Source organism: Pezoporus occidentalis, unplaced genomic scaffold, assembly GCF_034315485.1.
Source record: "Pezoporus occidentalis ecotype Australia unplaced genomic scaffold, CSIRO_AGI_Poc_V1 ctg63, whole genome shotgun sequence".
Lineage (NCBI taxonomy): Eukaryota > Metazoa > Chordata > Aves > Psittaciformes > Psittacidae > Pezoporus > Pezoporus occidentalis.
This window is the reverse complement of record NW_026915977.1, coordinates 2,849,136-2,863,708: the sequence shown is the minus strand read 5'-3', so window position 1 is coordinate 2,863,708 and position 14,573 is coordinate 2,849,136.

The following is a 14,573-nucleotide window of genomic DNA, read 5'->3' as shown; positions in this document are numbered from 1 at the left end:
CAGCTTTGAAATGGGTGAACTTCCACCATCTATGGAAAGAAAAAAGGGCAGATGCTTTATTTCCATTCTTTGTGAAGATGCAGCACAAAGAAATTGCTGAAAACCAAAATGTTTTCTCACTCTCATTGGAATGTAACTCAGTGCTGAAATTAAGAAAAAAAAACAACCAACCATAAGTGACTAGGAACACCCAAAGCAAATACCACCACATTTTGTAATTTCTGAAAGCCCAGACCTAAATTCAGATCCAAAACCCTCAGTCCATGTCCATCTCTAACAGAGATCTTTCCCAATTATCTTCTCCAACAGAAGCAGTTAACTATGCATCTCCCTTCATTTTCTGCTACATGAACAGAAGATCTGAAGTAATTACTCCTTCTTGCTAGTTTCTACACCATGTTTGCAGCATGACTGATAAAATACCATTGTTTATTTCTGATCTTGCTCACATGTCATTTACATCTGTGGGACTTCCTGCACTTTACTGGGACTAGTTCTGATGTATGACAGCATGGATCAGAATTGATTCAGGCCCCGAGGCAAAGAAACAAACAAACAAACTCATATACATATGCAAAATGTACAGACTATTCAAATGCTTTCATTATGAGAACAAGAACACTGTTGACATATTACTCCACAAACTAAATACCCAAGAACAAACTGCAATGCACAGAACAAGACTGGCTCCATCTTCAAGGCAAACATCCCCACACTGCTTTAAAGTTAACTGTCAAAATGTGCTGCATTTGTTACTCAGGAGGTCAGAGCAGTTAATCAGAATTATCTTTTCCAGCCACTGCATCTCAAAGATTAATTGTTAAAAGCAGCAAACCTGGATGCCCAAACACAGGGTATTAAATCTGTACATAGGCTGGCAGGTAAAAACAGCCTTCTGGAAAAGGATGGTGATCCCTTGCCTCCAAACTGCGGACACCTGCAGATCAAGTCCTTTGGATCTCAGGAGGTTAGGGCTTTTTATAAGTATGAGGATTTTGGCCTGCTCATTTTCGTGGCATCTGGCCACACCTGGGAGCAAGCCGTATGAACCTGGGATCTGAGTCATGTAGAAAAATGTTGTTTGGATATTTCATGCTCCCTTGGGCGGTCACACAAAGCAATATTGATTTTACACATCCAGGGCAAGAAACAGACTGAAAAAAAACCCAAATCAAACAAACAAACAAAAGGGAAACCAACCTAACAAAAAACCCCAAAACCAAACAAAACACCAAAACAGTAATGAAACTGAATTGGTGTGAAAAGAAGCAAGACCCTTGAACATTCAACCAAAAGGCTTAAGGGCATGTCTGCAAACCTCCCATTAGAAGCTGAGATTCTTCACTGTCAACCTGCATTGAATCTCTTGCCTGCTTCCCATGGCACTATCCAAACCAGCAAGGTAAAAGCTTGTTTATGGAAGCCAACATGAGTTTCAGACAATGAAGACTTTCTAGCCAACATGCCATCACAAACTGAGTTGCTGCACAGCACTATAGGTCAATATTGATGTCCAGGGTGGATGTTTTACAGCAAAGCTGGTTTCTTCTGTAGTTTGCAAATGTCATCACACTACCCCACTCTGTGCAATAGTCTTGAAACTGCACTCAACATTTCCTAATCAAGCTAGCCTTTTCAGTACATTTGCAGCATGCAGCTCTGTGGCTCGCTCTGTGAGGAGGAGGAAGGGAGAACTAGAGAAGCTGAGGGGATTACAAACTGCCAACAAATGTTTCAGAGGTTTCTGCATACTGTTCCCAAAACTACAAAATTTCCTTAGAAAACAACTAGGAAAAAAGTGGCTAAAATGAGTCACACAGTCCATTTGATTAGCATGCAGCTAGCTCTCCCACATTGTACTTTCAAGCTCTTGTACTTTTTACCTTCCATGAGAGAAGGCAGAAAGGGTTAGTGGGTTTGTACTGGACACAGAAAAATTTGGGCTCATTCTCTGTGGGTGCTGCTCTGCACTGGTTAATCCATACCAGCTTAGCCAAGGCTTGGTGAGCACAGTTTGGTCCATCAGTCAGCATACCTTCACAGAATGCCAGAAGACTTTTCTTGCACAGATATCTTCAAAACCAACGTCCTCCTCTTGATGAAGGAATTAAAGATACATGTTACCAACCCAGTCCCGATTCCTGTCATCAGTGACCGTCTTTCATTTCAGTTTGCTCAGTCAACCCAGTTTTGCCATCCAGCAGTGTCCAGAATTGAGGATTACTGGTTCTGAAGCCATGATATGAAGAGATACAAACACAAATTATTCATACATCAAACTCAAAAATAGCAAACCACTCTCCCTCTGGTTCTCCTCCCAGGTGAAAATAGCATTTGCTCCTGCATTGGCTGGTTTATGTATAATTTTCAAGTTATTTTCCTCCAACCTTGGGTCTTGGTGAGCTTTCAGATTAAATCTTGGGCCAGTTGCTACCAGACTTTCTCCTGAGCTGTCTCTGTGAACAGCAGTCGCTGACATGCCCTGAAGCATTGTGTCAATGCCCCCAGGCTCTAAGGCAGCCAGCAGCAAATTATCCAGCAGTCAGCTCTAAACAGCACCCTTGGCAATTTGTACACATGCTGTTGAACTCTGAGACTTCTCAGCATTACAGGTGCTGTTTGGGCAAAGCTGAGGGGTCCAGTGTGAGCCTAGCATGAATGCATGCAGGGGAAACACAGTGCAAAGAGGGTCTTTTACAGGAGTGACCATAGCAAAGTGAGAGGAGAAGCAGTCCTGAATCTTACATCTGGAAGCACTCATGGTGCTGGATTCTCCAGGGAGCAATATGAGATGACTGCTGTCACAATTCCTTCCTCCAGAAGATGGCTGACAAAGCCACAGCTTAGTTCTAGGCACTAAAAAATCCTACAACGACACGGGAAAAAATGACAACTACTCCTTGAAGGCTGAGCTATGCATGCTGGAGGAACTCACTGGGGAGGTCCTCCTGCAAGCTTGGCCTTTAAGCTCTGCAACTGGGCATTGGGGAGGCTCTTCTTCTCTTCAGCCAGCCAGCTAAGTCAGAGATATTGCATCCTCACCACCAGTCTGCCTGTGGGCAGAAGCCTCTTCCCAGTTCCTACAGCAAAATGCTTGCTTGTCTGAACACTGCCTCACCTGGGCTTTGAGCTGTGTGAACACCTTGTTTCTGTTTCCATTCTTTTCCTCATTCAGGAAAGAATATACAGATCAAATGTTAAGTATTTACAGAAAATACACCACATGGACCTTTCAGCTTTGCTGTAAGTGGTATCTCCCTCCCTTCCTGCCCTCTTTTCAGGCAGACGCACAGTGTTGAGAGTCAGAGGCTGGACTCCAGCAAACAGAGGATGCTTCTGTTTGTGGTTGATTATGCATTTGTCACTTTTATTTTAGACCTCTGGTAAAGAAAAAAAAAAGAGAGTGAGAGAAAAAGACAGACCCAAACCAGGAGGTTCAAAGCTGTTTTTCAGATGAATGCTGACAGATAAGAAAACCCAAGCAACCGTCACAGACTTTGAGTGACCCAAGAGACATCCTGTACAGCATAAACTATTAATAATAATAGTATGCAACAAATAATAGTAGTGTTAATACTGTAATTCTAAAGAAGCAATAAAATAGCATCAGCCAGAAGTCAAGTGGGTTCAGCTAGTTGGGGTGAGAAGAGGAAAACCAGACTTCCTTTTGTTTTCCCAAGACTGTCATCCCTGCTCAGTCAAGACCAGTTCTCTGTTTGCAGGTGCTGAGTAAGAATCGCAACCTTGCCTAGATGTTTTGCCTCAAAATAAGCTCATATTGCAACCATCTATCCCCTTCATTCCAGCACATCACTGAAAAATAAAGCCGTGTTTTCCCATATTTACTTCCTTAAAGGACTATCTTTTCTCTTGCAGTAATCTCGTTATGCGACTAGGCAAAGGGTAAAGTCCTACTCTGGGTGTGAAACATTGACAGACTTTATCCCTTAAGGAAATTAGGAGCTAAGAAACTATACTTTGTTCACCACTGATGTCAGTACAGTTACACCATGAACATTATCCCCAAGAACAGAATGGAATACTAGAAAGACAGCCATGGATTCACTTTTTTTTTTAACATAAATTTTCAGCAAGAATTAAAGTTGTCAAAGACAGAACTGTGCTGATTATTTTTCACAGAGTATGAAGGAAGACATTGACTGTGCTTCTGATGCTAATTGTTGCCTTTTACCGAACATGCTAAATTACTCTTATCTGCATATTACTCTCAAAAACCATATATTAGCCAAATTTTTCTGCTGCCAGTTTCTGGACATCTTATCAAATGAACATCCTGGGTACAAAGCATAATTGATTCCTACATGGCAAAGGAAACAAAGGCTTATGTTAAACTCATACACCCTTGCTCTGTGACCACAGACTCTGAACTATACCAGGCTCCCTCCTGGTACAGCTCCCCCATGCTTTTCCTGCATGGGAAGGCAGCAGGAAAAGCAGCTTTGCAGAGTAGTCTTCTGAGTGGTAGTCTCAGACTGCTCCCCTCCCATTGCTCAAGAGGTCATTACTGGGAAAAGCAATTCGCAAAGTCAGAAAAATACATCAGGCCTTTTAATTTCCAAGATACCACTTCTGAAAGGCTCCCAAGCCACATATAACTGGAAACTGGGACTGTGCTAGAGAGATACCAGTTGCCCTGTTCTTCCATTCTTCCCTTGGCATTTGCTGCTGGTGAACCCCAAGTGATAGGGTGCTGGGCTGGCCAGCCCCTTGTCTAACCCTGCCAGATATCCTGCTCTTCGGTTAAACCTCAGAAACAACTGCAGAACACCATGGGACCAAATGTACCACGAATACCTATTATGCCAAGATGGTGTGTTTATCAGTCCTGCACTCCCACAGGCAGCCACTACACCATCACAAAGATGATAGCATTTGCCATTTTCAGATCCTTTGCTTTGGGCTTCCGGGAGGAGGCAGATGTGCAGCTTATCACTCACCCCACTTTTAGCACACAGAGGGCATTTCAACACTGCTGCCTTTGCTTGCAAAGTCATTGTCATAGGGAAGTATGTGACCACTACACTCCAGCTCACAGCTAGTGTGCTGTGTTGCTCAACAGTGACAGTTGGGTTTTCATCAGCCATCATCCTCTGTGGCAATGAAGTGTTTCCCCAAGACCAGGACTGCTCATCAGCTGCAGAAACCATTATAACAGAACAAAAGGGGTTTTGCTGTAACAGCGCATATCTGTCAGTCCATGAGGTATCATCACGCTGCTGGGCCTCCCTGCAATCACTGCATCAAACCTCTCCTGTTTGGACACAAAAGATCTTTATAGCCATTGTCCCATAAACCACCTCTCCTGGCAGGATCACCTTCTTCATCAGACCCTTTGCAGTGGGACAAGAAAAGGACAAATAAAATGATTGCTGACAAGTTTTGTAAATGGGAGCACTGTTTTTCATAAGCATTGCCTTGACTGCCTGCAATGTTTCACACCCTTACCAAGAGGAAAACTATACTCTGATCTGAAAGAAAATCGCAGTCCTCATAAGCTGGGAAGCCCTTTGTCTTATTCTACGACTCTTAAGAGAGTATTCATTAATCATTATGCCTCAACCCTATAGTTGAGCTGGGACAGACACACCAAACAGACCAGAGTATCTCCAACACCCAGTATGTATTTCCAGGAGGTCTTCCTTCTTGTGATGAAGCTCTTGAGACATTTCAGGGCATCTTCCACACCAGTGAAACTCCATTGGCACAACTCTTCCCACTGCAGTGCTTCACTCTAGGCACATCTGGTGCCTAGAGCACTGATGTAGGCTAAAATCCCAGCATGTAGTACTTGGGGATTTTGCCCCTTTCCCAGAGCAGCTGAGCTGCTTGACTTCCTTTACTCAGTCAGATATGAATCAGATACTCCTTCAGGCAAGAGCATGGAAAAACAAGAAAGAGAAGACATTTTATTAAACCTCATGGCTGAATCTTATCCCAGGATGTGAATGCCTATAAGCTTTGAAAACCCTCAGTCAGTTCAAATGTGTAAACAAACACCTCTTCTCAAGGCAGCTTATAGAGCATTGCACATATCCAACAAAACATATAAGAAGTGTCTTTTAAGCAGCACCCCAGTCCTATCCAGACAGCGAACTTACAGTTAGCACAAAGAGACAAGGAATTGCCCGTCAGACCACATTGCCTGAGCAAGGTATTAGTGTCAGAGCACTGATGACACTGCTGAGAAGGTTAAAATGCCAGCTAGCAAGGAGACAGGCCATCTACAGGCTGCCTGCTGGGCAGATAGGAGGTCTTGGTAGGGTCACGGCTGTTCTTGTGGCTTCCCGTCAAAGGGGGTGAATGTGAGTCTTAAAATTGGAGCAGACAGGGTAACTTTGTGAGGCAGGCCAAGTCTTCTAAGTAGGTAAATTTGTAGACTAATGGGTAGGCTTTGCACGTGGGGCATTCTCAAGGAAGGACAAAGCTGCTCTCGCAGCGTTGTGTAGGGGAAACTTCAGTGTAGAACTCAGCAGAGCCCAGAGGCAGGCGCGAGTATTTCTTAAACTGCTGCATATCACTTCTGTATGCTATATTAAGGCTTTACCTAAGGATTTACAACTTTTAGGTAGATACGGAGACAAACTTAGGGCGGCTGATGCAAGGAAAGGAAAGAAACGTGGCAGGGAACATGCTCTGCACCCTATGTCACTGCTCTGCGCTCTAGCGGCGCCTCCCCTAGGATTGAGTTTGCATTGTCCTCTTTCCCTTTCCACACCTAAAGCAACCTGCTGGCCGCACATCCAGGTAACAGCTCAGAGCACACAGTGTCCTCCATAGCTCGTCTTTAGCTGCGACCTCCCTCTCAGGTGGTCAGTGAAAGCCTCAAGGGAAAAGCACGCACACTTTAGCCAAGACTCGAGGCCATGGGGAGGTGGCCAGGTCTGACCGGAGCCCACCGAACAGCCGAGGGAGGGGAGGCCCAAGGCGACTCCATTTCTTGAAAACCAGAAGAAGAGTCCGAAGGGCCTCCGCGCCCCCGCTCCTCCAGGGCTCTGCCTTGCTCAGGTGCTGCCAGCGCTGCCGGGACAAACAGCTCCGTTTGCCGGAGGACGGGGTCGTACCGGGAACCGAAACTGCAGAACCCGAGGGCTGCCGCCAGTTCCCGCCCCGTCCTCCCTCCCGCCGCCGCCGGGTGTCGCTGCTGCTCCGCCGCACCGGTGTCCCGCAGCTCCTGCTCCCGTCCCCGCTCAGCGCGGAAAGCATGCGGAGGGAGCCCGGGTCACCCCGGCTGCTGCCCCAGAGCCCCATCGCTGACAGCGCGCGGACTCGGTGAGGGCGGTGCTGTGGAAGCTGCGTGGGAAGCATTCCTGGTGATCCTGGGCTTCAGGCTCCAGGGAGAGAGCTGCTGGTCAGGAAAAATACAGGGATAACTTCTCAGCCAGGGGGCTGGATTTTATCCTTAAAGTGCATGCAAAAATATTACAAATAAAGATCTGTGCCTGGTTGTGGGCCCAGAAGACAGGGTGGTGGAGCGGTAGCAGACACATTTTCCCAGGCAGCTTGGAGCAGTCCTACTGAATAACTGCAACTTATATAAAAGCAGCACTACTGAATTCTTTGTCCTAGTGATACCTGGGAATAAAGGGTTAACATTGTGCCTGCTTGCTTAAGCAGTCACTGTGCTTGGTGAAGCAGAACCGTAGGAATCAAAGTTGCTAGAACGGTGAAGCAGAATTGTAGGAGTTACAGCTGCTAGGCAGAATTGTAGTAGATAAGATTCATAACTTAACATTCAAGACATTCTTGTTTAAATGGTATCCATAGAAAGAAAAGGAACAAAAGATGGCCAGAGTAACAAAATTTGCAAACTTGACAAGTTTTTGCTTTAAGATACATAAAACCAGGTTGTACTGAACCTGAGGTTTGGATAGGAGCCAAAACCATATTGAGTCTGTGTGAAAACAAGAGGTTACTCGCGGTGATGAAGAGGAACTACAAGCCTTCATCCTCATCACCCTCTAAAGACCACCACCAGGAGGCACTGCACAGGCGCATCAATGGGACGAATGCCAGAAAACTAATTATAATACTAGAAGAGAATAGGTTTTGCATATGTATTAGGCGTGAAGCAATCTCGTGTTTATGTAGTCATTATATGTAATATAAACAAACTGAGTGGCAAAGGAAAGGCATACATGTTTTTGGAGGAGCAAGCCCCCATGCGCCTCAGCGCTGAATAAAAGCATACCTACTTTACAGCTTTAACAAGTTGCGAAGTCTATCTGAGTATCACTAGGAATCGCCTTCCTGCCAGCTAAAATGTGACCTTTGGTATCATTATTGGTATCATGTCAGCTACAGCATTCTGCTAGGAACCGATTAAGAAAACACTGAAGGGTCTGCCCATTACAGTAATGACAAGAACTTGGTTCTTGTCGGCCTCCAAACCCAGCAATGATCAAAACCATCACAGCTGCTACCTGCCTCATCCCACTTCATCCCAGCACTTGTCCCTGAAGCACAATGTACTTTCAGAGACACCAAGAAAGCAAACTTTAGAAGTGAACTGCTTGGGGGTTTTTTTTGTGCAAGGGCTGTCTCTGGTACATGTTGGTAGGAATAATGGATTGCTTTCTTCAGAGTCTAGAGATAGAAAAACTGGGAGGGCAGTAGGAAAGGAAACAACATTTCTACTGCTTCTAGAAGACGCAGCAGAAATGTCTGTTTACACAGGTAAACATGGGCACTGCATCCAGGGAAAGTAACCAGAGGTGGTCTTGCCTTATCAGCTTCTTGCTAAAACCCCTCCATGCTGCTAACTTTGCTGTCCCTTATGGCATAAGGCCAGTGGGAGAGCCTCTCAGAGGTCCAGCAGGGAGTGTGCAAGAGAAAATACAAATACTGGAGGGTCAGGTCTTTCCTTAGCTCATTCCTCAGCCCTGTTTTCAGCCATGTCTGTTCTTAATGGCAATTAAAGTGAAAAATCCCTCTGAAGCCTACAGCTGCCCACTGTACCCCAAATACTTAGAATACCTGCCCCAAACAGGGCTGCAGCACCTTCTGCTGTGCATCCCTCTCCCAAACCTCAATCTGTTATGCTACTTAAGACAGGCAGTTTTGACTTTAATACAGTCACTAGACAGACCCACAATATGGATTCATTGTCCTATTGGACTTTATAACTGGAAAGCAATGCCTTCCACTTGCTCTTAGCAGTTCATCCATCTTGTGTTTCAAACTCTTCAGGGCAGGGTAGTATTTATTATAATCGTTCTGCTTACAGGGGGAAGCAGTCTCTGCCCCAGAGGACTTGCAGACTATGGAGCACAGACAAACTGACAAGGTGACAGCCACTGTGATTGAAGTACTGGGTGCAGGATCACATGAGGATTCACAAGTTCAACCCCTGAATTGATGATGACAGCCCCAGGCCTCTGTGGCAACTTATATCATAAATAAAATGATAATTTTAAATTGCTCAGCTCCTAATTGACACACCTAAAATGTACTACTCCTACTTTTGCCAGGCACTTAATTTAACTTTCCAAACTAGCTCCCTCACTAGGCACATTATTGATATAGAAACATAGATCCTATCTTGTCTAGAAGTGCCTCCGGAAGGTGCACCATAACTGCTCCCTGTCCAGAGCTGGCCTCTGGAAAGACCTGCATGGACCACAGGCAGAGTTAAGCCTACCATCCTCGGCTCCATTGGAGATGCATGTATTATGCAGTGTAACTACTCTCCTTTTGAAACCCGTCTAAAAGATTTCAAACTGCCCACATGATATTTGGGAGGCTCCTTCTTGGGTCCCTATGGGAGCTCATGCAAAACTTCTCTGGATTTATACTTTGTGTGACATACAAAGGCAGTATATACTCCCCATCATTCCCTTAATGGAAGGCATGTGCAGGAATCCCTGCATGATTTTTACATGCCAAGACCTGGAGGTGCACATTCAATAATCCCAATTTTCATTAGGGATCAGACACAACTAACAGCAAATGGACAACCTTCAGAAGCACAGGTTCGGGATCCACTCTGCAGTGGCAGGGCAGACTTCTAGAGAACAAAGGCAGAGCAGCTCTTTACTATAAAGGCATAAAATGCATTTGCATTTCTGTGAGCAGCTAAAATCACCTTTTCTGATACTTGTTACTTTCTCTTTGAGCTGAAAGCTGCCAGTCCTGGTCGTGGGTGTAGCTTAAGAGAGACATTCTAGGGCTTGGAAAGTGCCATTGTATGCCAGTGCAATAGAAGAGCTTTAAAGAGCTCCTGTTTTCTGCTGCCCATTTACAGTTCTGCTTCTGGAAACAATGCCAGTTTCTCCCTGCATTGCTCCAGTGCTTCCACATGAAAAAGGAGCGGAGCCCCGTCCAGCCTGGCCTTGAACACTGCCAGGCATGGGGCAGCCACAGCTGCTCTGGGCTACCTGTGACAGCGCCTCAGCACCCTCACAGGAAAGAACTTATGCTTAACGTCTGATCTGAATCCCCCTCAAAAGCCGCTCTGTGTGGATTCAGCTGAGAAAACACCCAAGGTCCGTACATAAACACCAACTTTAATGGAACAAATACTCTGAAAATGTTCACCCTCTGACACTTAGACTCCACCTGAGCTCTGTGGATCCATGAGAAGTCGAGGTGGGCCTCGTGTTACTTAGCGTCACTCAGTCAAGAGAAGCTGCTCCAGTCTCATGCTCTGTCAGCGAGGAGGGGCACAAGAAGCCAGGAGGAAGCAGAGACAGGACACCTTACCCAAACTAGCCAAAGGGGTATTCCTTCCTAAAGCACATCATGCCCAGCATGGAAACTGTGGGGAGTCACCCCAAAGGGTCAGGCTGCAGCTAGGGCAGGGGGTGCTGAGCAACTCTGTTGTGCATCACTGCTGGCTATTGTTCTTTTCCTTTGCCCTCTTAGTTTTATATTCTCTCTCTTCCTGTCATCATAATTATGACTATTATTAGTACTGGTGGAACTAGTTGTATATTGTACTTTAGCTATGGGACTGTTCCTATCTCAGTCCATGGGGTAGTAGTAGCAGTAGTGGTTCCATACTATACTTCAGTTATGGGACTGTTCTTATGTCAATGCGTGCAGGATTCTTTCAATTCTCCTCCCCCCACATCTTGCCTGGAGGGAGGCTGGGGAAGGTGGGCTGAGTGAGCGGCTGTGTGGTGCTGAGTTATTGATTGAGCGGGGTCACCCATCTGCTGCCCATTTGCAGTTCTGCTTCTGGAAACACTGCCAGCTTCTCACTGCATTGCTCCAGTGCTTGCGTGTGCAGGAGGAGCAGGAGAATCACAATCTGTCGTCCCTTATCTCTGGCCTTAGCAAGTCTAAGCCTTGCACCTTATTCCTCCCATCCCTTCTACACCCCTCTCATTGCCGGCACCGGGCTGCAGCATGCACCAGGCTTCAAAAGCCAGCTGACGTGGGAGCCACTCCATCACACACTGTTTCATCCCATCGGGATGCGCTTTTCCTACCTGGCCAACATGTGCTGCCAAGTGTTGCCTTCAGCGGCGTGGCGACCTGGTTCAGGAACAGCACGGCGACCAACCCCAGGCTGCTGACAGGCCATCAGCTCACAGACACCAATGTGGTGGATGGCAAATGGCCTTTATTGATAGGTAACATGATATTATATAGCTCAGGTTTACGACGTCACTTCCGTCCGCTTACATCATTAGCTAAACGCCATTGGCTACCCGAAGACGGGTCCTGACTTTCCGTACAGCACGACATCTTCCAGCCGCCAAACCCTAACTACCTGCATTTCCCCCCCTCCCTATGCTTAACTGAATAGACTAAAATCTATAAAATTTAGAAAAGTATGTATGACAATCTTGTGGTAACAAAAATAAGACATGCTGGGCAAGTGGCAACTGAGGGAGGTAATTTGGGGATAACAGGATGTAATTTAGGGCAACTAGGGATAACCGGTAATAACACTGGGCAAATACATTCTTAAAGCAATTACTGGTATTCTACCAACATGATGTTAACCTTTTCTAGCCAGCTCTTGACAAATGACACGAGCCTATCCAATATACAAGGTCTGAAGACCAATGCCAACATAATCACTGCAATCAATCCTATCAAGATAGATATCAGGGTGGTTAGCCACGGTGAATAATTAAACCATGATTCAAACCACCCTTATTAGGCTTCTCTTTCTCTTTTCCTCTTTTTTTTTTCTAAACCTTCTCCAAGTTTAACCACGGTGCCTCTAACAACCCCAGTGTGGTCCGCATACACACAGCATTCCCCTCCTAATGCAGCACATACTCCACCCATTTGGAGTTTCTAGCAAGAATCAACCAGTCAGCTTATGATCTCTTTTTCAATATGATCCTATTCTTACGTAAACGCCTTATCTCATAAGGTATCTTACCGACACATCTACCTTGTCCTGACGCATGTTACATCATTATTCCTAAGTTATTTTCTTTCCCAGTGTTCCATAGGCACTATTTAAAATCAGACCCATTCATTAATCCTGATTTAGTGGATATTTCTATTACCTCATAAAAGGGGGACCTTATATCATAACATAGCCAACAATATTTGGTTAAGTTGGAATTGGTGGCATTTAACAACTAATAACTAGCTTTCATTAATTACCAAAGAAAATTGCCTCCCTTACTGTCCTTAAGATTGTAAGTGACATTCACTACAGGAATCATTGGGCTGTTGAAAATTATTATGTCAGTTTTAACCTCCACTTCGTCTGTTTTAGAAATTTTCTTTGATGGTTTTTCTACTAATATGTTGTTAGGTCCTACGGGTTTAGGATCTTGTAGGATTGATTCCTTCTTTATTAAAATGAAGCCCCCTCTATTGATTCCTGGTTCCTTATACTGTACCCCCCAAGTTTTCTCCATCACCCACCCTTAATCGAAAGGGTCTGTTATAATAATCATAAGATGCTCACAATTTCCGAGACCGAGGCCCCCCTGTCCAAGGATCCCCCGGCGAGCCACTTGCACTCCTCCATTCTCCGGAAGGGTGCAGGCATAAGGCCCCCATTGTACCCTTAGAAACTTATCCGGATTTCCTGGGACCCAATCTGAGACTATTGTTTCGCATCCCCAATAGGCATAATAATATTCCCTGGGGTGTTTACAGTATCCTCTTCCTGAATTCGAACTTGGGCAGAAGTAAAATCCCACAAGACCTAAACAAGAGCTTATAGGTATTAGTTGACAGAGGCTAAGAGTAAAAATGAGCTCTCCTGGTGTGATTACACTTTGGAGTACTCGTTGGTCTCCCCCCCCTATACAAGGTTCACTTGAAAGGCTAATGATGCTAGTAATTTGATTTTACTTGCTCTATGATAGCAATCCCCAAAATCAAGATCACACAAAAACATCATAGCCCTCCCTTGGGGGCTATTTCGCTGTTATTCAGATTCCGCCAGTATGGAACTTCTGGGTACGGACGGGATGCTTGGTGACTTGTCGTTCTCTCTTGTCACCAGGGCGTATGGGTTACGAAAGCGTCTGATGACCTGCTCCTGTGAACAAAAACTCACAGTTTTCATTAGCTTTATTCTGGAGGTCCGGTTTAATGGGCTTAAGCGGACACCACTTAACTCTGCCATCTTTTCTAACAGCAGCATACCCTCGCCCTGTAAGGACTAGCCTCCATCCTTGTTCCCAGTCTCCCAACTCATTTCTAATTATAACTGATGGGCCATCTTCTAGCGCTCGAGTGGCCCAGTGTTTTTGGGTGGGGCTATTTACCTCTTCTCCCCTGGGGAATTGATTTAGTGCTAACAGGGCAGTCGCTAACAAGCGTGCTTGGTCTCTCGAGGGAATGGTATTGGCAAAACCTTCTGCTTTTGCCAGTACCTCTAATTTAGATTTCAGAGTTTGATTCGCTCGTTCAACTATAGCCTGTCCTGTGCTATTATATGGAATCCCATGTATTAGGGTGATACCCCATTTTGAAGCAAATGCCTGAACTGACTTAGAAACAAAATTCAGACCATTGTCCGTTTTAATCTGACTGGGGACACCAAGCCACGCCATGGCTGTCAGCCAATGTTGAATAGTAGCTTTAGAGTCAGTTCTAAGATGTTGTGTAGCTATAATTACTCCGCTATATGTGTCTACAGTTACCGCTAGCCATGCTCGAGGTTTTAACAGCTGACAAAGCGTGAAATCCGTCTGCCACATCTCAGAGGCCTTAAGACCTCTGGGGTTAACTCCACTGGACCACAGTGGTGCTCTCTGACAACGGGGACACGTGGCTACTATGTGTTTCACGTCAGTAACTGAAATCCCGCATTTCTTTGCTAGCGCTTTAGCTCCAATATGGAGAGACTCATGTAGCTGACAGGCATCTCTTAGCGTCCACAATCCTTTTGCAGCAGTGTCAGCTTTGTCATTACCAACTTGGAAAAAACCTTTGATTGGGTTATGACTATTAACATGGATGACTGATATGGTGCCCTTTTGGGAGAAAAGTGCTTCTTCTAGCATTAGAGCTGCTGTAGATGTTGACACACCAGGCCCCGACATGGCTAAGCAAAGCTTAGCCACAAACATCGAATCAGTCACTATATTGAGGTGCTCCATTGGAAACAATCCACACGCTAGTACTAC